Source organism: Narcine bancroftii, chromosome 10 (genome assembly GCF_036971445.1).
Source record: "Narcine bancroftii isolate sNarBan1 chromosome 10, sNarBan1.hap1, whole genome shotgun sequence".
In the NCBI taxonomy this organism is placed as follows: Eukaryota; Metazoa; Chordata; class Chondrichthyes; order Torpediniformes; family Narcinidae; genus Narcine; species Narcine bancroftii.
In genome coordinates, this window is record NC_091478.1 from 87,156,250 (window position 1) to 87,181,392 (window position 25,143).

At 38.8% G+C, this 25,143-nt stretch overlaps 1 protein-coding gene and 1 long non-coding RNA gene across 5 annotated transcripts in view; both read left to right on the forward strand.

Annotated features, from left to right (window-relative positions):
- itfg1 (integrin alpha FG-GAP repeat containing 1) overlaps positions 1 to 25,143 on the forward strand; it is a 145,527-nt gene that overhangs the window by 83,806 nt on the left and 36,578 nt on the right. The window lies entirely within an intron of this gene.
- Positions 446 to 19,751, forward strand: LOC138744880 (uncharacterized). Its single transcript, XR_011345845.1, has 3 exons — positions 446 to 497; positions 17,359 to 17,506; positions 19,605 to 19,751. It is a non-coding gene; the product is annotated as an uncharacterized lncRNA (long non-coding RNA).

The following is a 25,143-nucleotide window of genomic DNA, read 5'->3' on the forward strand; positions in this document are numbered from 1 at the left end:
TTTTATGTTAAATTGACGGAGATGATTTGTACAGTCAATGCTGGTTAATGAGAGTGAAAGTGAACCTAATGGAGAAATTTTAAATGTAATTTTTTTTTTTAATTTAAGTTTTACATTTAGACATTTAAATAAGGCCATTTCAGCATACATGCCCATGCAGCCCAATTACACCTGATTGACTTACAACCCCTGATATGTTTTGAATGGTGGGTGGAAACCGGAGCACCCAGAGGAAACCCACACAGATACGGGGAGAATGTACAAACTCCTTACAGACAACGCAGGATTCAAAACCCGATCCTATCACTAGCGCTGCAACAGCGTGGCGCTAACTGTGCCACTCTTAATGACCAATAATTATGAAGAATTTTTGTATGTTACTGTTTTAATACTCTGAGTATAGTTAAATTGTATCGATTTCTTTTCTCGAATCTGATTTTCCCAGAGTGGTGAATCTTTGGAATTCTCTGTCCATGGAAGCAGTGGAGGCTACTTCAGTAAGCATATTTAAGACAAGATTGGATAGATTTTTACATAGTAGGGGAATTAAGGGATATGGGGAAAAGACAAGTAGGTGGAGGTGAGCCTATCATCAGATCAGCCATGATCTTATTGAATGGCAGAGAAGCCCTGATGGGCCAAATGGCCTACTCCTATTTCTTATCTCTATAGGAAAAATCTATTAATTGTATGATTATTAATCTAAACTACACCAGAAGATAAGAGTGTCGGAATTTTTGAAGTCATCCCACTTTTGTTTTAATCAAAAATTTACATTAACAAAGGATATATAAAGGCATAAGCAGTTTATTTACATGCATTATATTTTGTTATTAGTTTTTGCACCTACATCACAGTTGTCTTCATAGACATAGCTGGATAGAAATTAACAGTAAAGCAGATTGTTTTCACATTGTCCTAAAGGGACTTGAGACTGACACTGGTAGAACGACAGAAAACTGCAGCACAGAAAACAAGCCATTTGGCCCTTCTAGTCTGTGTTGAAACATCAGTCTGCTAGTCCCACTGACCTGCACCCATTCCAGACATCTCCCATTCGTGTACCTATCCAATTTATTCTTAAAATTTAAGAGTAAGCCGCATGTACCACATCAGATGGCAACTCTTTCCAAACTTCCACCACTCTCTGAATGAAGTTGTTCTCCCTAATGTTCTCCCCTAAACATTTCACCTGAAAACCATGTCCTCTCATATTTATCTCTCCAAATCTGTGGACACAGCCTACTGGCATTTACTCTGTCTATTCCCCTCATAATTTTGTAAACCCCTATCAAATCTTCCCTCATTCTTCTACTACGCTCCAAGGAATAAAGTCCAAAACTGTTTAATCTTTCCCTGTAACTCAACTCCTAAAGACCTGGGAATATCTTAGTAAATCTTCTCTGTACTTTTTTGATCTTGCTTGTATCCTTCCTATAGTTTGGCAACCAGAACTGCACTCAGTACTCCAAATTTGGCCTTACCAATGTCTTGTACAACCTCACCATAGCATCCCAACTCCTGTACTTTGATTTATGAAGGACAAGATGCCAAAAACCTTGTATATATGTCTTTCAAGGAGTTATGTATCTGTATTCCCAGATCCCTTTGTTCCTCCACATTTCTCAGTGCCCTACCATTTACTTGGTTAGTTCTTCCAAAATGCAACATCTCACACTTGTCTGCATTAAATTCCATCTGCCATTTTCTGGTCTATTTTTCCAGTTGTTCCAGATCCATTCACAACGTCTCCAATCTTGGTGTCATCAGCAAACTTGCTGATCCAATTTCCCACATTATCATCCAGATCATTGATATAGACAACAAATAACAATGGTCCCAACACCGATCCCTGAGGCATCCCACTAATCACAGGTCTCTTGTCTTTGAAGCAATTATCCACTACCATTCTCTGTCTTTTCCCATTCAGCCAATTTCAAATCCATTTTACAACCTTCTCATGAATACCTAATGTTTCAACCTTCTGAACTAGCCTCCTGGGACTTTGTCAAAGGCCATGTAGATAACATCCACAACCTTTCCAACATCTACTTTCTTGGTAACCTCCTCAAAAAAACATGTTCGTTAAACATGATCTACCATGCACAAAGCCATGCTGACTATCCTTAATCAGCCCTTGGCTGTCCAAATACTTGTATATCCTCTCTCTCAGAACACCCTCCAATAATTTACCCACAACTGACACCAGGCTCACCAGCCTATATTTTCCTGGTTTACTTTTGGAGCCTTTTTTTTTTTAAAATGCAATAAAATAAACAGAACAACAACCAATCCTCTGACACCTCACCCGTGGCTAAGGTCATTTTAAATATTTCTGCCAGGTCCTCTACACTACTCTCCCTCAAGATCCAAGGAAATATCATGTCAGGCCCAGAGGATTTATCTACCTTTATTTGCTATAAGGCAGCAAGCACCTCCTTCTCTTTAATCTCCATATGGGGACCAATTTTGTCCTTTATTATCCCTTTGCTCTAACATACTTGTAGAAACCCTTCAGGTTTACATTCAGGTTATCTGCCAAAGCAACCTCAAATCATCTTTTTGCCTTCTGGATTTCCTCCTTAAGTATTCTCTTACATTTTCTATACTCTCCTAGTTCCTAATTTGCTCCTTGTTGTCTATACCTGCTATACACCTCTCTTCCTCTTTACCAGATTGCTAATATCTCTTGAAAACCGTTCTCTATGACTGTTATGTTTGCCTTTAATCCTGACTGGAACATGCAAACTCTGCACTCTCAAAATTTACCCTTTGAAGGCCTCCCATTTACTGAACACATCCATGCCAGACAACAACTTATCCCAATCCACTCTTCTTAGATCCTTTCTCATTTCCACAAAATTGGCCTTTCTCCAATTTAGAATCTCAACTTGACAACCTTATCCATAATTAACTTGAAACTAATGACCAAAATGATTCCCCTGTGCATACTCTGTCACATGCCCTAACTGGTTCCCTAATAGGAGATCAAGTATTGAATCATCTGGTACCTCTATATATTGATTTTGCAAACTTTCTTGAATATATTTGACAAACTATAAGCCCTTTTACAGTATGGGAGTCCTAGTCAATATGTGGAAAGTTAAAATCTCCAACTATCACAACGTTCTGTTTCTTGCATCTGTTTGCTATCTCTCTACAGATTTGCTCCTCCAGTTCTCTCTATTGGGCAATCTATAAATAAGCCTATCTTGTTCCTCAGCTCCACCCATATGGCCTCTGTAAATGAGCTCTCTGGGCTGTCCTCTCTAAGCACAGCTGTGATATTTTCCTGGACTAGCAATGCCACTCTGCCCCCTTTCATCTCTCCACCGCTATCTCACCTGAAACAACGAAACCGTGAAACATTGAGCTGCCAGTCCTGCTTCTCATCAGAATCAGAATTTATTGTCATGAACAAGTCATGAAATTCATTGTTTTCACTATGATGCTGGCACAAAACATTCATATTATAGCCATCTTACAACATTACTATTTAAAAAAAATAGTCCACGAAAAGTAAGGCAGTGTCTTTGGTTCATTGATTATTCAGGAATCTGATGGCAGTGGGGAAGAAGCTGTCCTTGTGCCATTGAGTGCTCATCTTTAGGCTCCTGTACCTTTTTCCTGATGGTAGCAGAGTAAAGAGGGCACAGCCTGGGTGGTGGGGGCCTTTGAGGATAGAGGCTGCTTTTTTAAGACACAGCCTCGTGTCGATGTCCTCGATGGAGTGTATTCTGGTGCCCATGATGTCGCAGGCCAAGTTAACAATCCTCTGCAGTTCATTCTTATCCTGAGAGTTGGCACCTCCATACCAGGCAGTGATGCAACCAGTCAGAATGCTCTCCATGGTACACGTAGAAGTTTACGAGAGTCTTCGGTGACATACCGAATCTCCTCAGTCACCTCACAAAGTATAGCCGCTGGCGAGCCTTCTTCGTGATTGCATCAACACGGAGGCTCCAGGACAGATCCTCGGAGATGTTGACACCCAGGAATTTGAAGTCCTTGACCCTCTCCACTACTGAGCCCTTGATGAGGACTGGGTCGTGTTCCCTTGACTTCTTCCTGAAGTCCACAATCATCTCCTTGATTTTGCTGACATTGAGCGCAAGGTTGTTATCATTACACCATTCATGAGCTGATCTATCTCCCTCTTGTACACTTCCCCATTGTTTGTGATTCTGTCGACAACTGTGGTGTCATCAATAAACATGTAGATAGCATTGGAATTGTGCCTGGCCACACAGTCATGGGTGTATAATGAGTAGAGCACACATCCTGTGGTGCATCTGTGTTGATAATCAGTGAAGAGGAGATGTTGTTTCCAATTCATACAGACTGTGGTCTTCCGATGAGAAAGTCAAGGATCCAGTTGCAGAAAGGTGTACAGAGGCCTAGAGTTTGTAGCTTCTTGACCAGCACTGAAGGAATAATGGTATTGAAGGCCGAGCTATAGTCTACGAAGAGCAGCCTTATGTATGAATTGCTGTTTTGAAGGTGATCCAAGCTGAGTGGAGAGCCAAAGATTTTGCATCTGCTGTGGAGCAATTGTGATGATGGGCAAATTGCAGTGGATCCAAATCTTTGCTTTAGATACATGTTCATTCTGGCCATGATAAGCCTCTCAAAACATTTTATCATAGGTCGTGCTACTGGGCAGTAGTCATTGAGGTAGCCCAGGCTACTCTTCTTGGGTACCAGGATGATTTTTTTTTTTTTTTTTTTTTTTTTTTTTTTTTTTTTTTTAATTTTTTATTTTTCACACCATAAATCACAATAGCCATGATATACACTTTTTCTTTTCCACACATTTACAGTGACTTTTTCTCCCTCCCCCCTCCCTCCTCCCAAGCCACCCCCCCATCCCCCCCCCCCCTCTCATCCATTTTAGTTATACAATCTAGGTTGCATTAATTCAGTTAGACAATGTTGTCATTCAACAAAAATACACCAGAAATTCTACTGAGTCCATTCTTTTCTTCTCTTCTCCTTCCATCAACTTAGGTAATGTTTGTTCCCGGTAGGTTTTCGCTATTGTATTTAATGTAAGGCTCCCATACTTGTTCGAATATTTCAATATTATTTCTTAAACTATATGTTATTTTTTCTAATGGAATACATTTATTCATTTCTATATACCATTGTTGTATTTTCAAATTATCTTCCAATTTCCAGGTTGACATAATACATTTTTTTGCTACAGCTAGGGCTATCTTAACAAATCTTTTTTGTGCATCCTCCAAGTCAATTCCAAATTCTTTATTTTTTATGTTACTTAGGAGAAAGATCTCTGGATTCTTTGGTATATTGTTTTCTGTTATTTTATTTAATATCTGATTGAGATCATCCCAAAATTTTTCTACTCTCTCACATGTCCAGATTGCATGAATTGTTGTTCCCCTTTCTTTTTTACATCGAAAACATCTATCAGATACTGTTGGGTCCCATTTATTTAACTTTTGCGGTGTAATGTATAGTCTGTGTAACCAATTATATTGTATCATGCGCAGCCTCGTATTTATTGTATTTCTCATCGTTCCAGAGCATAACTTCTCCCATGTTTCCTTTTTTATCTTTATATTTAAATCTTGTTCCCATTTTTGTTTAGTTTTACCATTTGTTTCCTCATTTTCCTTTTCTTGCAGTTTAATATACATATTTTTTATAAATCTTTTGATTAACATTGTATCTGTAATCACATATTCAAGGTTACTTCCCTCTGGTAAACTCAAGTTGCTTCCTAATTTATCTTTCAAGTAGGATCTCAGTTGGTAATATGCCAGCGCTGTATCTCCCGTTATATTGTACTTATCTCTCATTTGTTCAAAGGATAAGAATCTACTTCCTGAAAAACAATTTTCTATTCTTTTAATCCCTTTTTTTTCCCATTTTCTAAAGGCAAGGTTGTCTATTGTAAAAGGGAGTAGCTTATTTTGCGTCAATATTAGTTTTGGTATTTGGTAATTTATTTTATTTCTTTCTACATGAATCTTCTTCCATATATTGAGGAGATGGTGTAATACTGGAGAAGTTCTATGTTGTACCAATTTTTCGTCCCATTTATATAATATGTGTTCAGGTATCTTTTCCCCTATTTTATCTAATTCTAGTCTCGTCCAGTCTGGTTTTTCCCTTGTTTGATAAAAATCTGATAGGTACCTTAATTGTGCGGCTCTATAATAATTTTTGAAGTTTGGCAATTGTAAGCCTCCTTGTTTATACCATTCTGTTAATTTGTCTAGTGCTATCCTCGGTTTCCCCCCTCTCCATAAAAATCTCCTTATTATTTTCTTTAACTCTTTGAAGAATTTTTCTGTCAGTTGTATTGGCAATGCCTGAAATAAGTATAGTATCCTTGGAAAAATGTTCATTTTAATACAGTTTATCCTTCCTATCAGTGTTAGTGGTAGCTCTTTCCAATGCTCTAAATCGTCCTGTAATTTTTTCATTAGTGGATTGTAATTGAGTTTATATAATTGGCCTAGATTTTTGTTTATTTGCACACCTAGGTATCTTATTGCCTGCGTTTGCCATCTGAATGGGGATTCCTCCTTAAATTTTGAGAAATCCGCGTTATTCATAGGCATTGCTTCACTTTTATTTACGTTTATCTTGTATCCCGACACTTCTCCATATTCCTTCAATTTCTTATATAGTTCTTTTATTGCTAGTTCTGGTTCTGTTAAGTACACTATCACATCATCCGCAAACAGACTGATTTTATATTCCCTGTCTTTTATTTTTATTCCTTTTATATTATTATCTCTTCTTATCGATTCTGCTAGTGGTTCTATAGCTAGCGCAAACAATAATGGTGATAGTGGGCATCCCTGCCGCGTTGACCTGCTTAAGTTAAATTGCTTTGATACATGTCCATTTACTGTCACTTTCGCTAACGGTCCCTTATATAATGCTTTAATCCAATTAATATACTTCTCTGGTAAACTGAATTTTTGCAATACTTTGAACAAGTAATTCCATTCTACTCTGTCGAAGGCCTTCTCTGCGTCTAAAGCAACTGCTACTGCCGGTGCTTTATTTCCTTCTACTGCATGAATTAAGTTAATAAATTTACAAATATTGTCTGTTGTGCGTCTTTTTTTGATAAATCCAGTTTGGTCTAAATTTACCATTTTCGGTACCTGTTCTGCTAATCTGTTCGCTAATAGTTTAGCTATTATCTTATAATCTGTGTTTAGCAAAGATATTGGTCTATATGACGCTGGTGAGAGTGGATCTTTCCCTTGTTTTAGTATCACTGTAATTATTGCTGTTTTACATGAATCTGGTAAGTTTTGTGTCTCATCAATCTGGTTGATTACATCCAGGAGGGGCGGTATTATTAGGTCTTTAAATGTTTTGTAGAATTCTATTGGGAGTCCATCCTCTCCTGGTGTCTTATTATTTGGTAAATTTTTTATTATCTCTTGTATTTCTACTGTTCCAAATGGTTCTGTTAATTTATTTTGTTCCTCTATTTGTAGTTTTGGTAGTTCAATTTTAGTCAAAAATTCATCTATTTTCCCTTCTTTCCCTTCGTTTTCGGTTCGGTATAATTGTTCATAGAATTCTCTAAAGTTTTCCTTAATTTCTTTTGGATTATATGTAATTTGTTTGTCTTTTTTCCTTGTTGCCAATACCATTTTCTTAGTTTGCTCTGTCTTAAGCTGCCATGCTAGGATTTTGTGTGTTTTTTCCCCTAGTTCATAATATTTCTGTTTTGTCTTCATTATATTCTTCTCCACCTTATATGTTTGTAATGTTTCATATTTTATTTTTTTATCCGCCAATTCTCTTCTTTTGGTTGTATCTTCCTTTATTGCTAATTTTTTTTCTATGTTTATTATTTCCCTTTCCAACTGCTCTGTTTCCTGATTATAGTCCTTCTTCATCTTGGTTGCATAACTTATTATTTGCCCTCTAATGAATGCTTTCATTGCGTCCCATAGTATAAACTTATCTTCCACTGATTCCGTATTTACTTCAAAGTACATTTTTAATTGTTTTTCAATAAATTCTCTAAAATCCTGTCTTTTAAGTAGCATGGGGTTTAATCTCCATCTATACATTCTTGGAGGGATGTCTTCTAGCTCTATTGCCAATAACAGGGGTGAGTGGTCCGATAATAGTCTAGCTTTATATTCCGTTTTCCTAACTCTCCCTTGTATGTGGGCTGATAACAGGAATAGGTCTATCCTTGAGTATGTTTTATGTCTAGTCGAGTAGTATGAGTATTCCTTTTCTTTTGGGTTTTGTTTCCTCCATATGTCCACAAGTTTCATTTCTTGCATTGATTTATTTATAAATTTGGTTACTTTGTTCTTCCTGTTAATTTTTTTCCCCGTTTTATCCATATTTGGATCCAAATTCAGATTGAAATCCCCTCCTATTAGTATGTTCCCTTGCGTATTAGCTACCTTCAAAAAGATATCTTGCATAAACTTTTGATCTTCTTCGTTAGGTGAATATATATTAAGTAGATTCCAAAGCTCTGAATATATCTGACATTTTATCATAACATATCTCCCTGCTGGATCTATTATTTCCTCTTCTATTTTAAATGGCACATTTTTGCTAATTAATATAGCCACTCCTCTTGCTTTTGAATTATACGATGCTGCTGTTACATGTCCTACCCAATCTCTCTTTAATTTCTTGTGCTCCAATTCAGTTAAATGTGTTTCTTGGACAAATGCTATATCTATTTTTTCCTTTTTCAGTAAATTTAGTAGTTTCTTCCTTTTAATTTGGTTATGTATTCCATTAATATTTAGAGTCATATAGTTCAGCGTAGCCATTTTATATTTTGTTTATCTTCTCTTTCCGTTTTTCCATCATTACCTTTCCTCCTTTTCCATTTCTGTTTTCTTATTTTCAACTCTTTACCAGACAACATTCCTACAACATCCAACATTTTCCTTATTCTCCTATTTCTATCTTCTTTATCCCCAATCTCCCCTTCCCCTCCTGAGTTGCCCTTTATCCCTTGTCGGACAACCACATCTCCCCTCTCCATTTGGATTTGCGAATCCACTCGCAAGCGTCAACTGATTTTGCAGTGACCGCTCTTTTCCCCCCACCCAGCCCCCCCCAGAAAAGATTTCGTTTTTTATATGTCACAAAGGTCACTCTTTTAGTTCCCTCCTTATTCTCTCTATTTCATTACCTTCCCTTGTTAATTCTTGTCTATACTTTCTATGTTTTCCTCTAATTACAGATACTTTCACATATGCCCATTGTCTCTATTCACTCTTATACCTCTTTACCCGCATACATATCAATCGTGGTCATTTTTACCCTCCTTACCCGTCTTCATCCCTCAGTCTATTTTTGTCTTTACCCACATACATATCAATCGTGATAATTTTTGCTCTCATTACCCGTCTTCATCCCTCAGTCTATTTTTGTAATTGTTCTGCAAATTTTCGTGCTTCTTCTGGATCCGAGAATAGTCTGTTTTGTTGTCCTGGGATAAATATTTTCAATACCGCAGGATGCTTCAGTGTAAATTTATATCCTTTCTTCCATAAAATCGCTTTTGCTGCATTGAACTCTTTTCTCTTCTTTAGGAGTTCAAAGCTTATATCTGGATAAATGAAGATTTTTTGCCCTTTATACTCCAGTGGTTTGTTGCCCTCTCTTACTTTTTCCATTGTCTTCTCCAGTACCTTTTCTCTTGTAGTATATCTTAGGAATTTTACTACAATAGATCTTGGTTTTTGTTGTGGTTGTGGTTTAGGGGCCAATGCTCTATGTGCCCTTTCTATTTCCATTTCTTGCTGTAGTTCTGGACATCCTAGGGCCTTAGGGATCCATTCTTTTATAAACTCCCTCATATTCTTGCCTTCTACATCTTCCTTGAGGCCCACTATCTTTATGTTATTTCTTCTGTTATAATTTTCCATTATATCTATTTTTTGGGCTAGTAATTCTTGTGTCTCTTTAGTTTTTTTATTAGATTCCTCCAATTTCTTTTTTAAGTCTTCTACCTCCATTTCTGCTGCTATTGCCCGTTCTTCCATCTTGTCCATTTTTTTCCCCATTTCTGTTAAGGTCATATCCATTTTATTTATTTTCTTTTCTGTGTTGTTTATTCTTCTTCTTAAATCATTGAATTCCTGTGTTTGCCATTCTTTAAATGACTCCATGTATCCTCTAACAAGAGCAAGTACCTCCTTTACCTTGCCTATCTTTTCTTCTTCTATTTCCCTGTACTCTTCCTCTTCCTCTTCTTCTTCCTCTAGGTTGACCATCTGTTGTTTCTTTGCTGCCCTTTCCTCCTCTTCTTTCTTGTTTCTATTGTCTTCTGTGGTCTCTTCTTGCTGCAGGTGTTCTGCAGCTGTCGTTGCCGGCTGTGGAGATCGACTCCCCAGCTGGTCCCCCCTCCCGTCGGTGTGTTTTTTTGTATGCGCATCGCGCATGCGCGAGGAGTCGCGCATGCGCGGTTGCGCATTTTTACTCGGCTCTGTGAGCCATTGTTGTAGTTCTCTTTCTACCGACCTGAGGTAGTGGGGTCTTCTCTCCACAGCGGGCTTCTTCGGACAGGTAAGGCCTTCACCTTTTTCCTCCGTTGTCTTCTCTTCCTCTCTTCTTTCCGTTGATTTTGATTTTTCTCCTTTTGTCTCCATCTTCTTTCCACCTTTATACTCACTTTTCTTTAACTTGTATTTCTGTGCCTTTGTATTTTCTCTTGTTTTTCCCGACTTTTCTGGAGAGGGCTGGAGTTCACCGTCCGGCCACTACTCCATCACGTGACTCCTCCCGGGTACCAGGATGATTGATGCTCTTTTGAAGCTGGTGGGAACCTCTGACTGCCACAATGAGAGGTTGACAATGTCCATGAACACTCCGACTAGATGGTTGGTGCAGATTTTCAGTACCCTGCCATGTACACCGTCAGTGCTTGATGCCTTGCAAGGGTTCACCCTCTTGAATTATGTTCTGACATCTCCTTCAGAAACAGATATCACAGGGTCCTCAGCCTTTTCATGGATTTTAGTAGACACTGTTTGGTTCTTCTCAAAGCAGACATAGAAGGTGTTCAGCTCATCGGGTAATGAAGCATCACAACCATCTACAGTGTCCACCCTCACTTTGTGGCCTGCCCTCCCTCCATACCTGGCATGTATCTGTCCCTGTCTCTAGCTTCCTCTAGAATTGCCACTTTGTTTCAGAGATGGCTTTCCATGGGTCATATCTGGACTTCTTGTAAAGATCCCGATCCCCAGCCTTAAACACCTTTGATCTTTGCCTTCAGCAAATTGCGAATTCTCTGATCCCTCCTGGGCTTCTAGTTGGGGAATCCTCGGTATTTGTGCATTGGCACACACTATCCACGCAGATCTTGAAGTCGGTGATACCTATTGCACATTCATTCAAGTCTATGGATGAGTTCTTGAATATGTTCCAGTTCACCAATTCAAAATAGTCCTGCAGATGCCTCTTCGCCTCCCTCGACCATACTTTCGCCATCTTCACCTCTGATACTGTGGTCTTCAGTCTCTTCTTGTACACTGGGAGGAGAAGTACAGCCAGGTGATCAGACTTGCCGAAGTGCATTCGTGGTATGGCTCGGTATGCGCTCTTCATGGAAGTGCAGCGGTGGTCTAGTGTATTGGTTTCCCTGGTCTCACATGTGACATGTTGGTGGTTGTTTGTCAGAGTCTTCTTCAGGTTGGTCTGATTGAAGTCTCACACAATGATTGGGAAGGCCTCATGGCTGTTAATCACAGGGTTCAGTCCCTCTCGTGCCACCTGACAATAGCCTGGGGTGGAATGTACACTGCAACCAGAATGATGGCGATGAACTCCCTCAGCAGGTAGAATGGGTGACACTTGATAGCCAGACGTTCCAGGTCAGGGGAGCATGACAGTCATGTCTGTGTACCATGAATTAATGATGGCACAAATGCTGGGTCCCCTAGTTTTTCCAGATGCCGGTGTTTGGTTTGCGCAATGGAGGGTGTAGCCCCTGGGCTGCAGCACCGTGTCTAGAATGTCCACATTTAATTATGTTTCTGTAAAGCACACCATGCAGAACTCCCTGATGACTCTCTAGCTTGAAGTCTGGTTTGGAGTTCATCAAGTTTTTCTCCAAGGATTGTAAGTTGGCCAGGAGGTTGTTAGGGAGTGGAAGCCTCAGATCCCAGCATCTCAGCTTGACCTGTAGCGCCCCCCCCCCCCCCCCACCCCTCCCACGTGGTTGGGTCTTCTTTACCTGGCCCATTGATCCACTGCTGGTAATTCTCAAGGTGTTTAAGAGGTTCATGTGCTGTCTCTTTAAATTGCCCGCAATGTTTAAGTGTGCTGCAACTCCTGCGAAGTTTAAATGACACGATCGCTGGCTATTTAAAACTCCTGCACTGGCTGTTTAAAGGTCCTGCAGCAAAGTTTAAATGGCTGTTTAAACCCCCCAACCAAGTCTCACTAATAGCAATAATGTCATAATCCCATGCCCTGAGATCATCTGCCTTTCCAACAACACTTGTACTGATATAAATACACCTAATAACATTTCTATCACATAAAACCTTTGATTTCTGTCTATATATGCTGTCCTCGCATGATCTTTATCCTCCTCCACCTCACTATCAACTCTAAGCTCTGGTTCTCATCCCCCTTGCCAATCTACTTTCAACCCCCAGAACAGCACTGCAAAAGATGTTAGTCCCCCTCCCAATTCAGGTGTAAACTGTCCTATCGGAACAGATCCCAACCCTGGAACAGAGCACAATTGTCCAGAAACATGAACCAACTTCATCTACCAACTCTTTAGCCACGTATTTAGCAGCTATTTCTAGCCTCACCAGCACGTGGCATGGGTAGCACTCCTGAGATCGCTATCCTGGAGGTTCTATCCTTCAACTTTACACTTAACTCCCTAAACGCTCTAACATCTGGCTGCTCATCCTCCCTCCTGAGAATATTGAGAACACAATCTGAGATATTGCGGACCCTGTCACCAGGAAGGCAACAGACCATACGAGATTCTCAATATCTCCCACAGTACTTCGTACCTATCCTTCTAACTATCGAATCCACTACTGCTCACTTCTGCTCTCCTCTTTTCCCGCCTTCCCTTCTGAGTTGAGGGTCCAGTCTCAGTGCCAGAGGCCTGACCACTACCAACCAACAGTATCCAAAACGGTATACTTATTGTTTATGGGAACACCCATAGGAGTGCTCTGCTCTCTCTGCCTATTTCCCTTTCCTCACCTAGCTACCTGCGTCCTGATTTTAGGGGAAACCGTCTCCCTGAAACTCCTCTCTATCACCCTCTCTGCCTCCTGAAAGGTGCAGAGTTCATCCAGCTTCCTAACTCGGTTAATCAGGAGCTGCAGCTGGATGCACCTTTTGTGGTATAGTCCTCAGGGACTGCTGTCGCAGATTCCCCACATCCCACAATTGGAGCATCATAGCTAACTTTACTTACCTACTTCCAATATCAATCTGAGATATCGATCCGAAATTCACCCTGCCAAAGCCACCAAGCCAATAAGGGCCACTCCAAATGCTCCACCGAAGCCTTGCTCACCGCCAAGGGCCACTCAATCCGCTCCACCGAAGCCTCGCTCACCGCCGCGGGCCCCTCCAATCTCAGTAGCTCGCTCCTGCTTGGTAGCTCCATTTCAAAACTTTGCAAGTCCAACTCTTATAGCTGTGCAGATTTGTGTGTGTTTAAACTTGTTCCTAAATAATAACTAATTTTAAAAAATTCTATTCGGAATGAAATATTACAGCTGAATGCATTGGATGATTAGCTTAAAGTTGCTTACATAAATAACCAGAATACTGAAACTCTGGTTTAATAGATTGTTATGGAAATTCTGTTTCTATGCTGCACAACACTGACTCCGAACCATCTGTACAGAAAATATTTCTGAATGAGAAGACAAAATAAATCTAATTCTAGTGCTTCTCCACATTCGCAGTACCAAGACTTTATGATAACTGTTTCAAAAAATAAGCTGGAGTTTCAATAAAAAATGTTCTGCTGAACTAGGAGCAGCAAGCTCTCATTTTCACCTTCGTGTTCCATACTCCAGCCTGAGAATAATGATGAACTAGATTTTTATAGAATACAGGAACAAAGTGATGTAATTAGATAGCATCTCAGTAAAAACCAGTGTAAAGATTTATTGTAAATCAAAAGAAAATACTGGTGAAATAAGGAGTGCTATTCATTGGCATTAGATGTTTTACCAAATTAAGTATCAACCCATGTCACCACATCTCATGATAAACTGAAGAAAGTTGAAGAGAATCCCTCTCGTCAAATAACGTTGCATCAATAACGTTATATACATCCTGCAACTCATCACAATGGATCCAAAAGTTAATTCAAATTTTTATTTAAAGATGAGATGGTGCTTATTTTAAGATCCTAAGAGGATTTGAGGAGGTATTTTCATCTGGGAAAAGTCAGGAAAATAAGGGAACAGTCCTTCAAGTTCAATGCACCTCAGTTTAAAGGACTGTTTTCTGACAGCATTGAATCTTTGGAATAATCAGCCTATATATATTTAAAGTGGAGATGGATAAATATTTGAAAGATTGTTATGTAAAACTGGAGCAAAAGAGGAGTTGAGTCCAACACACATCAGCGATTGTCATTTTGAATGCTTGGGCAGGCTAGTGGCTAGGTACCTGACTCCTCCTGTTTTCTTGAGTTGGAAAATTAGTTATCTTTAAAGAAAAGTGTATACATCTGTGTAGGAAGGTTAATCTCTTTTTGAGTGAAACTGACAGCAGTTATGTATTAGTTTGTGCTTCGTTTTTCTGTCCATTGTAATCTTGCACTAGAAGTACATCATTAAAAAATTGGCTTTCAGCCTTTGAAAATCTTATAAATGACAGAATTAACTAACAATTTCAGTGCAGTTTGAAAAGTCTTTGAATAAATTCTTGTTCTTCCCTGTCTTTTCTTGAGAATTAATTCTCACAACTGGCAAAGTGGAGGGTTTGACTGCTCCATGTTAGCATTTAAATCTGTCAACCATATGTGCATTTGGCTCAGCCAGTTCTTGGATTGGCACGTAGTTGTACAGAAGTGGTGTTCTGAACATCTTGTTTCCCACTGAGTGTAACTTGTGTCCGTGAAGTCATTGCTCGTGCGTCAAAACAACAGGACAACCAATAACTGCTTCCCTTTCTTTCTGGAGAGAGAACAAACTCTGTGATCTGTACATTTCACAAAAGGAAAAATAAAATAGAAAAGCTCGTGAATAAATAAGCAACCATGTACTCAAGTACTAATGTGATAGAATGTTTGTACATTGATAAGAAACAGAAATTTGTCAGTAGAGTTATTGAGTGAGAATATTGTCCAGAAACCCTCATGTGTCAGAAAGCAAAGCCATCAGTTTAAAAAAATTCAAAAATCATTTCAGTGATTTCAGCATGTATTTGTAAAAGAAATCAAGATAACTTATAAATGTTTTAACATCAGCAAATTGTTTAAAAACACTGCAAACATAATGTTCAGGCAGCATGATTCCTTGCTTTATAGAACTAGAACACTGACCTGCACCCACTCCATATCCCTCCATATGACTCCCATCCATGTCCCTATACAAATTTTTCTTAAATAATAAAATTGAGCTCACAATTACCACTTTAGCTGGCAGATCATTCCATACTCCCACTACTCTGTGAGAAGAAATTCCCCCTAATGTTTCCCCTAAATTTCTCCCCTTTCACCCTTAACCAATGTCCTCTGGTTTGTATCTCACCTCACCTCAGTGGAAAAAGCCTACTTGCATTTACTCTATCCATACCACTGAGAAAAATTGTCAATGGCCCATTTCCTTTGGAGTTATGAAACTGTGCACATAACAAGTCAATTAAGTACAATTAAAATAGTAGTTTTCAAACTTTTTCTTTCCATTCACATACCACCTAAAGCAATCCCTTACTAATCACAGACCACTTAAGACAGGGATTGCTTAAGGTGGAGTGTGAGTTTAGGGGGCAGTTTGTAAACATTTGATCTACTTGACACCTTAACATATTGATTCAGAAAACTTTCCTGAATACATTTGACAAACTTTTAGCCACCTGCCTTTTTTTTAAATATGGGAGTCCCAGTCAATATGTGAATGGTAAAATCTCCTAACTATTACAACTTTTGTTTCCTGCAGCTGTCTACTATCTCACTGCAGATTTGCTCCTCCAATTCTCACTGACTTTTGGAGTGGTTCTCAACTTTTTTCTCTCCACTCACATACCCCTTTAAGTATTCCGTAATGCCTTAGGTGTTCTGTGATTAGTAAGGGATTGCTTAAGGTAATATGGGGTGGAAAGAAAAGGTTTGAAAATCACTATTTTAAACGTACATAATTGACTCGTTATGTGCACGGTTTCATAACTCCAAAGGAAATGGGCCAATGACAATTTTTCTCAAGCAAAATATTTCAGTAACAATTGGGTCTAGAGCAGTGATTCTCAACCTTCCCTTCCCATCCACATACTACCTTAAGCATTCCCTTACTAATCACAGCACACTTATGGCATAGGGATTACTTAAAGTGGTACGTGAGCCGAAAGAAAAAGGTTGAGAACTACTGGACCATTGGGTGGTATATAATACAACTTCATTAATGTGGTCATACTTTTCCCATTTCTCAGCTTTGCCCATATAGCCTCAGTAGACAAGCCCTCTAGTCTGTCCTGTCTGTGCATAGCTGCAATATTTTCCCTTGTGAGCAATGCCACACCTCCCGTTCTGTCTGAAACAATGGAATCCCAGAACATTGAACTGCCAGTCCTGCCACCAAGTTTCACTAATGGCCACAATGACATAATTCCGTGTGCCAAACTAAGGTCATCTACATTTTCCACAACCTGCATTGAAATAGATGCCCCTGAGAGCATTATTTCAAACACACATAACCCTTTGATTTCTGTCTCTATATGCTATCTTAACATCTTTTTCCTCCTCCACTCCACAATCTACTCTGGTTCCCATTTTTTTTGTGGTTGATGTTTAATAGACTGCCACTTCATTTTTGACCATTTTTAAATATCTTGGACAGATGAATGATAAATTCTACAGCCAGGATGTCACATCACAAAGTTACAAGGGCCAGCGAATAATGTAGATGAGAGCAAAAGCTGGATGACAACATAAATGTTTTTAATGAGACGAAACTACAACAAATGAAGTTTGACATGTCTAAATATTGGGTTATTCATTCTGGACAAAAAGATAATTAAAAATTATTTCTAAATACTGATAAAGTAGAAATTATGAAGCAAGAAGAAATTTTGAGTCTTGAGTATCCAGATGTTGAGAAGTAGTAGATAGTGTAAAAAGCTATTAAAGAATACTGAAGGAATTTTGGTCTTTCTTTCAAGGGGGCTGTAACGGTATGAATGTTGAAAAGGAACTTGGAAAGCTGCATTTAGTTTTGAGCACTGCCAAAAGAGAAAAAGGAATTTGAAGAAGATGCAGTGTAGATTCAACTGTTTGGAATTTATTTATTATTGAGGATGGTTTCATGCAGTAAGTTTGTTTTCCATTGACTATGGAAGATTTAAAAAGTGTTTTAAAAAACAAAAAGTTCAAAGACGTGTGGAAAAAAAACTTGAGCGAATGAAGAACACAATAGTCTTAATCTGAGAGTTCACCATTCAAGAACAAAATCAGGAAAAACATTTTGACAAAGATAACGGAAAACTAACACTTCCTAAGACATTTCACAATTAATAGCGTTTCATCTCTGCATTAAACTCCATGCTACTCCATCTTAGCTCACAGTCATATTGAGCATTGATACCCTAATTGGGAATTAATTGATACCCTAATTGGAAATTAATTTAATTTTTTTTTTTGAAATTTTGCAGATAATCAAGCTACATATTTTTAAAACATTGTCATCGTATGCCATTAAGTCATTGCAAAATCTGGAGTAGTTGCGTTGCTGTGTGTTGTTATTCTTTCAGTAAAGTCCAAGTTGCTCTTTGGTACAATCATTGCCTCAGGGAGTCAAGCAGCTATATATGATGGGAATTTTTGATGTTTTAGTAATTATGCAAGATCAAGAATTCCCATCTGTAGTGTTTAACAACAGCACAGGATAGAAGCTGGAGATGAAGTGCAGTGAGAATTATCACTGCTTCAGTGAGCATGAGAAATAAGAGAAAAAAAGCCTCCACATACCAAAGTGCTCTGCTAGTATGTTATGGATAGGGAGGAGTGAAGTAGTTCCATAAATTGGAAAAGGCAGCAGGGAATTAATGAATAGTTGTAAAACACAGCAATCTGATTAATCTGTAGAGTGTGACAGAGCATGTTTTTGATTGTCTGCAATTTCTCTGAAGTAAATTAAAGAAAACTGTTTTCTAAAATAGTCACTCTTCCCACCAGCTTTGCTCATGGCCTGTTATTGGCACAGATTTTATGATGAGGGGCAAATGAAATTATAATTGCAAGTGTTCATTTCATTAACAACTTCTCAGCAAATGAAATAGCAGATACCCACATACAGCAAAACATAGATAACAGTCAGGCATTGGCTAATATGTAGCAAGTAATGATTATCCCACAGAAGTGCCTTAATGTGACATGCCAAGAATAAAGTCTAACCACGCAGTGGATTTGCCATGTTGAGCTCCCCAACATCAAAGGTGTACTGTTCATCACCCTGACAGCAGTGGAACTCTTGAAGCATATTACAGACATCATCAGCTTGAATTAGTTTTTAAATAAAAGCATTTAGAAAATTATTTAATTTTTTTAAATCATCTCACATTATTCTGGCATTGCATAAATCATGCCAAGTTAGTGTGATAATTGGCTAGAATGGAAGGCTTTAGTTATAACTAGAGATTGGATAGGCTAGGCTTGTTTTCCCTGAAGTGAAGGACATTAAGGTGTGACCTAATAGAGGTATATAAAATTATAAGAGCAGGAGAATTTTTCTCTTGTTAAGAATATCAAAAATAAGTGGACATTGATTTTAAAATGAATGGAGGGGGATTTAGCGAAAAGGGTTTTTTTTAAAACAGTGCTGATATTGGAACATGTCAGAAGAGGAGGTAAAATCAGATCTCATCTATGTTTAAAAGACATTTCAAAATGCACTTGAACAGACAAGGCATTAGAAGGATTTGGACATAATGCAGGAAATGAGATTGGGCTGGAAGGGCAGAAAGATCAATATGGACTCAATGGGCTGAAGGACCTATTTCAGTACACTGCAATCCAATGACAGCACATTGTGAGTTTTAAAAGTGAAACTCAAAAGTCTGCAGATGTTGTGATTGTAGTAGAAATAAAAATGCCGAAGGAATTCAGCTGGTCACACAGTGTCATAGGAGATAAGTAACCAACATTTCAGCCCTTTCTTCAAGGTATGAACAAAAAGTCTGAATAAAAAGGCTGGGAAAGGTGGGTGGAAGAAAGGGAAGGGGAGGAGCACAGGCCAACAGGCCATAATTGGACATGGATAGGACGGGAGAGGAAAGGTGAAAATTGATCGGGAGAGGGAGGCTGCTCTGTGAATGCAGATTTGGTGTAAAGGGATCAGAGGGAAGGGAAAAGTGAGAGAGACCGAGCTACTTTTAAAAGCCATTTAACCTATTATGTTTTCATTATACAGATTTTTATTGAACAGAAGTAGTAAACAAATGGATTTTTAAAATATTTTGAAAAGGAATGATGCCTGCAGCTGTCTGATCCAGTCTAGTTCCAGAAATATAACCTGGCATGGCAGATTACTAAAATAAATGGTGCATTGTAAGGAAAACCATTATTCAGTCTCTACTTGGTGTAATTTGAAAGCAGCTAGATTTATTGTGAAAAAGCATTGTCATTTGATAACCAGAAAGTTACGTCCAGTTCAAGTAAAGATCCTGAAATAGAATAAAAAGATCATTGCCATGGTACTTTTCAGAAAATTGAAAAACTGATTTTTTTTGTGTGGATCTGTACCCAACCACTCGTCTCCCTTATCTTTCAGATGATATAAAAGGTGGGATCAAAAAAATTCCTCCAATAACACCATTTTAAACCATAGTAAAACACATTTTTCAGATTTCCTTATGACATGGAAGAAGGCAATTTAGCATGGATAAGCGGTAGATCTGGGACATATGGGGTTGAGGTTGTAGAGGGAGCTGCACTGATGTGGCACACTTGATGCAGTAGGGGAGATAGTGGCCTCTCACCTACTCCATAATTGCTCCATAATTGGAGGTGTTTGTAGATGGAGTCACAAATAAGATTGAGGAGGAGTTTACAAACTGCCATTTGACTTCTGACTTTATGTAACCTCGAGCTGAATCTGCTATGTAATGCAAAAATATTCAGTATTGTAATGACCAAAGTTAATTTAATGCAATTGAAGATTAAAACACTGTCAACATTGTAAATCTGGGAGAATAAAATCAGGAAAAGCTGGAGAAACTCGATTGGTTCAGCAACATTTTTTTTATATAATAAACTTTTTTTCCCACAGATGTTATTAGACTTGCTGAATATTTACAGCATTTTCTATTTTTATTTCCATTTAATTCAAGGTTTGATTTTGTACATTCGTTTTTCATTGTGTTGAGTAAAACATGGCAACCACAACTGGTGCAGATGTTTCTCTTTAAACATTAGCATTAATAGTACCAGTATCGTGTATTTAGTACCTTGCATTTGTATCCATGAGATTTTCCCCAGTAGAATTTCATGGTGGTTTCATTGCAAGTACTTCACTATTTTTTGTATTAACTTGTATACAAATATTTGAATTGGGAACCAGAGCAGGGCACTCAACCTCTCGAGGCTGTCCTGCTTTTTTTCCCACAGATTCATGACTGATTTGTTCATATCCTCAGCTGTTCATTCTACATACAACAACCTTTCATTTTCCAAGTAGTTATCCACCTATGATAAAAACACAGAAATGCAGGAGGAACTCAGCAGATTTTTCAGGATGTTTCACTCCTCAGATAAATTCATTCCTTAAAACTATTCAAAAGTATTGACGTGCCTATTGCTCCTGTGTGTGCTGTCATTCTCATTCAATCTAGAAAAAAAGATAATGTCCCATTTTTAGCAAGGCTCAGCAAGTATTCAGATCTTTTCACAAGCCTAGTTGACATTCTTAAGATAAATTGGGCCAATGGTTATGGCTGGCTAACTATATTTTCACTTTCATATAAAGCTAGGTGGGGCATAAACAAATAGTCTCTAGTTTTCATTGTTTCATTTACCCAAAGTCTGAAGCTTTCAAACTCTAAATTTCAGCAGAAAAATTTAAGTGCTGGAACTTCAAAAGGCAATGAGAGTACACATCACAGATCATACTTGGGTAGCTTTCAGCCTTCATCATACAGACTACATTACTGCTGGTGTGTCCTTTCTGTTTACATAAATGTGTATGTGCAATGATGCTAATATGAAGTCACCCAGCATTCAGGAGAACAGGAACAGCAAGACAAATGTGAGGCCACAATCTGAATGTTTGAACTGCGCCATTCTTGAATTATATTTGGGCAGCTAAATGGTTTGTAGTTTAATCTTTAGTCGTCCTATCACTATAAAATTCTACGTCAAGACGGCATCTAAAGCACTTTTTCTTCACTCACAATCCATTTGGAAATTTAGATGCATTGCTAAATCAGCAACTTTTAAAGAGCTGACTTATGTAAACTCTATGTGTAGTTTAATCCTGTCAGGTTCTTGATTTTTTTGGATTTGTTTACATTTGTATCTATAAACAATAAACTGCAGCAAGTATGTTCACAGCTCAGGAAGGAAATTGTAGGGAATATATAAATGAAATTTATGATAGTGATGTTGCCAAAAGTGAATAAGTATTGTCACCGATGAAAGATTAACAGAGCTAATTTCTTGGAAGGGCTTTATGTGATATGGGTCGACTTGAAAGACAAAGTAAATTTGATGAATTTATTAAGATTATTTTGGAGAGTGTGACAGAATTGGTGTTATTATTAATCTTTAGTTATAAAATATATATTTTAAGTAAAGTTATTTTATGGATTTGGGCACAGGGATACACAGACACACACAATTACACTCAGAGCAAAGCCATTTTCAGAGTCGCAATGACTGGTAAACAACTCCAATATAACGAGAAGTGTTTGTTCATTGAAATATCTAGGACAATTGGGTTGCTCAAGGAAATAAGTTAATTAAACAAAAGGCTCGTTGCTTGTTTACCTATGGCATCTGCTTAAAGAAAAACAGGCCTTTGCTGGTTGGTCAGCAGATAGCTTAGAGCAGGGGTGTCAAACTCAAATTCACGGAGGGCCAAAATTAAAAACTTGGACTAAGTTGAGGGCCGAACTAAATATTTATTGAAAATTTTCAACAACATCTGCATGTTTTCTCTTCTTTCAACATATGTAATGTTAAACTTTAGGATATAACTTTAGGAGGATAATGTTACAGGTCAGGAGTAGGTAGCTCAAGTTCACCCTTTGCTTGACCTGAGGGAAACATATTTGGTCCCTGTGGAGATGTAGTCAGCATTCACAGGCTGTGTCCATTTTGGCCTGCATCAGGACTCAGCATTTCCTGCTCACTCCTCAGGCTCTAGGCCTCTATTCACCCTCGACCCACCATCCCTCTACCTGACCAGTCCTTTACCCAACCTCTACTCACCCCTCACTCCACTCGCTCTGCCTCTACCCACCCCATCCTATACACGCCCCTCTACTGCCTCTCCCCTCAACCTGTTCCTCCCTCTACCCGTCTCTCACCCTCTAATCACCCCTCCCCTACTCGCCCTGCCCCTCCCCTTTTACCTCTTCCCTATCCACCCCTCCTTCTACTCATCCCTCCCTCTAACTGCCCCTCACACCACCATAACTTCCCCTGCCCACTACTCCTCACCTACACCTTCTGCCCACCCCTGCTTACCAACCCACTCAGGCCCAGCACGCTGCCGATCAGCCTTTGTGGACAGCCACCATCTCTCTCTTCACGTGCAGGGCCGAACCAGCCGTCTCTGGTGTCCGCGCGGGTGCAAGCGCTGAAGGCCTTGGCGACCGGGAGAAGTGCGCTCGCGCTGTGGAAGGGCTGTCCGGTGCCAGTCGCGTGGGGCTCATGCTACCCGGGGGCCGTGCGCAGCCTGCCATGCCCGTCGCGCCGACAGGAAATCACAGGCGCTCGCCCATCCGCCGCACCGCTCGACAGGTGGGAGAAGTGACTGGTTGTGCGGGGAGCCTTCCAACCGGCTTGCCGGCTGATGACATCGACAGACTTCTCATGTTACAATTTCTCGTGTTACAATGGGGAAGGATGTGCAATGAAGGGGGAGGATGGTGGGGGTGACATTACCAAAAAACAGCATCGGCTCTCGCTGCAGGGCGGGCCACCTCTAATACATTTTTGAAATGATCTTGCGGGCGGGCCAGAGTTTGGCATGTGTGGCTTAGAGGGAATTGGCTCATAAAACTCTTGGAAGAGACAAAGTCATATGCTTTTAGCATATAGATGTGAAGTAACTTTGAAATTATCTTCAAAGGACAAGAATTATGTCATGTCATGTGGTAAAGATACTTCAAGACAAGCATTTTTGAATATTAAGGAACTAATTTCAAACATAAGCCAGAAAATCTCCTACCAGCATTGAAGAAGGTGCTTGACCATCCTGTAAGTCACACAGGATTGAAAACAATAGCATCTAGAGAGAGAGGTGCTGTTCTAATATTATATTCTCCTTATGGGAGTTACACAAAATCAGTGGCAATAAAGAAAATCCACTTCACTGTCTCTTTGAAAATGAGGACAGTTCTAATGAGTCCATTTCTACCCCCATGGCACTTTGTGTAACCCTTGACTGGGTTTGTAAAAATCATTGTGCAGAGATCACAAGTACTGTAACCTTCGTGCAGGAGGGGAAAATATTTGTCTGATAGAATTCTCTGAAAACTACAAGAATCCTGTGAGTTTTGAGAAGTCTGATGCCTCTCACCTACTCCATAATTGCTTTTGAGAACAATTTAAAGAATCTGATTTTCAAAACAAAACTGACATCTTTAAAATCATTACTTCAGAATTAAGGCAGAGCTGTAATGGTTTTCACACACACACACACAACATTTGTGCATAGTGGGGTTAAATTTAGAGTTAAGTAAGAAGTGTTATGTTATTAATAGTTAATACAAATTATTGTTTTGAAGATACCATTGTCTTGGTGTATTTCTGTTGCTGCTGGTCTAGTATGTAACACTGGGTAAATAAGTGTAAATAATTATTTCTGTTTTGATTTTCAATAACTTTTAACAAGATTGTGAAATAACCATAAATCTCATGGTTATATATTAGCCGGGGAAGTATTGAGTAATGGCAGAAAATAAAAGGGCAAACAAGTTTGAAGATTCCACAAAAGTTGGTTCTTGTTGCAATCTAGTTTTTTTTTAAATTTTTTATTTTTCACACCATGAACCATACTGACCAAAATACACACAAACATTTCCCTCTTGAATATACACAGTGTCATTTTCTCCCCTTTTCCTCCCTTCCCTCCCTCCTTTACCCCCCCTCCCCACTCACTCAACGTTCAACATGTATGATACATTAAACCCATTAAACAATGTCATCACACAATGAAAATAAACAAGAAATTTGTGTCTTCTACTTTTACACTTTTACATTTCGTCTTCTTCTTCTGTCATTTTAGGCGGTGGAGTTCCGCGGTAGGACTTCTCTATTGTGTTCCATGTACGGTTCCCAAATTTGTTCGAATACTGTGATGTTATTTCTTAAATTATATGTTATTTTTTCCAATGGAATACATTTATATGTACCATTGCTGTACTCTCAGGCTCTCTTCTAATTTCCAGGTGGACATAATACATTTTTTTGCTACAGCTAAGGCTATCATAATAAATCTTTTTTGTGCTCCATCCAAATCGAGTCCAAGTTCTTTACTTCTTATATTACTTAGAAGAATCTAGTTGATGACTGAGGTGAGGGGCAAATTATAATATATTGAACTATGCTCGTAATACAAAAGCAAGATGAAGAAGTATGCTGTGGTGAGGGATTTAAACAAGTTAAGTGATTGGGCAAGATGTCAAATGGATATTATGATTGCAAATCTGAGATTATTCTGAAGAGAAGATTAGAAATGGCTATTAAATGTTGTTGTTCTGAGATATCTTGATGACCTTGTACAA